Source organism: Galeopterus variegatus, unplaced genomic scaffold (genome assembly GCF_000696425.1).
Source record: "Galeopterus variegatus unplaced genomic scaffold, G_variegatus-3.0.2 Scaffold655, whole genome shotgun sequence".
Taxonomy (NCBI): Eukaryota; Metazoa; Chordata; class Mammalia; order Dermoptera; family Cynocephalidae; genus Galeopterus; species Galeopterus variegatus.
The window spans coordinates 346,225-348,078 of NW_007726766.1; positions in this window are offsets into that span (position 1 = coordinate 346,225).

The following is a 1,854-nucleotide window of genomic DNA, read 5'->3' on the forward strand; positions in this document are numbered from 1 at the left end:
TCTAGTTGTCAGGTACATTGGCTTGTGATGGTCTCCCACTGACTTGGTCAATGTGGTGCTCTGGTTCCAGGACATTCTGAAGTATGGGGGTGGGCAAGAGAGGCCAATACACTTCCCTTGATCCTCTCCCATTGCAACCACATACACTGCCCTTCCTTGAAGCACCCATCAGGCCTTGGCTTAAACACCGCTTCCTATGGGCAGCCTCCTTTTACTGCCTAAATCAGGTTTTGAGCCTCAGATTTATGGTCCCATGGCACCTGGATATCTCCTTTATAGTGCTCAGCTCACTAGGATGAACCTGTTTATTTTTTTTATCCTGTATCCTCTCCCCTAACAGAGCATTCAAAACATGCTAGGTGTAGTGGATTGAATTATGTCCCCCCAAAACTCACTGAAGCTTGAATTGTATCCCCCACATTTTATGTATTAGAAACTTGGCCCCCACCATGACTGTTAAGAGGGTGGGAAATCCTATTATAGTAATTGAAAGCTGGGGCCTTGAAGAAGTGATTGGATTGTAGGACCGTGCAGTAATGAGTGAATTAAAAATGGTGGTCAGGGGCGTGGTTCTGAGGACTTCAAAAGAAGAGGAGAGTCTGTCTCTTGCTCTGTCTGCTTCCACCATCTTGCAATGTGAGACCCCTGGGTCACTGTCACCACCACCAGATGGACTTTGGACTTCCTAGCCTCAGAAACTGTAAGCAATAAAATGTCATTTTCCTTTATAAATCACCCAGTTTTGGGTATTCTGTTATAGCAACGCAAAATGGACTGATACACTAGGTATTTAGTACATATTAGTTGAATAAATGAGAAAATACACATGACACCTGTCCTTGGAATAACTAGCATTACTGAAGGATGACCATTTTCAGCTATAACATAGATCATCCCAATTAATCTTTGCACCATTACGGTTATTATCTCCATTTTGCAGATAAGGAAATACAGTCTCTGCTGTGTCCCAGGTCAATGTGTAAACGGCAGGGCTTGGGTACAAGTTGTAATGCAAAAGTGCCTACGACCTGAAAGTGCCAGTTCCTTGTGCTCTGTGTTTGGGATGACCCTGCTGATGGGTCTGTTCTTCTGGTTCATGGCCAGGGTGGCATTTGCTCCCCCTCTGCACCTCGGAGCCTGGAAAATTCTGTGACAAGATCATTGGCAAAGAGAAGCTCTTTTTCTCCTCCTCCACCCTCAAACTGCTGATCTTGGCCATTGTCTAATTTTCTCCTCCAAAAACGGAAACTTCGGGAAATTACTTTGGCAGGAAAGTCTTTCTTAGTTCTTCTCCAGCAGCCCAAGTGTCAGTAGAGCTGGCATTAGCAATGGAATTAAATTACAAATAAATAAATAAATAACCATCTCATTGGCTGAAGTCTGTCAAAAAGAGGGTTGGCTGAAAAGAGTGAGTATGTGTGTAAGGACGGCAGAAAACCGCTAAGAGAAAACCCCCAACATAGCTGACACTGTCTTTATGCCAGGCACTGTTCTAAGCTCTTCACATATATTAAGTCCTTACAACAAATGTATGGTGTGGTTATTATTAATTATTGCCATCTTCCAAAAGAGCAAATTGAGGCATAGGGAGATTACCTAACTTGGCTGGTCCCCTGGCTAAAACGTGCAGGTGCCAATTGTACCTGACTTGGGATGAAGAATAAATAACAGAGAGCCATTTTAAATGGCAGCTCAAGAATCTACTCTCCCTGCCCAACCCTTACCCCCATGATTTCTGTTATTTTTATTTTCTTACTTTTTTTCCTTTTTGTATTTTTTTTTAACTGACCAGTAACGGGATTGCAACCCTCGGTGTTGCGCCCGCACTGCACTCAGCCAGTGAGCGGGAACCGG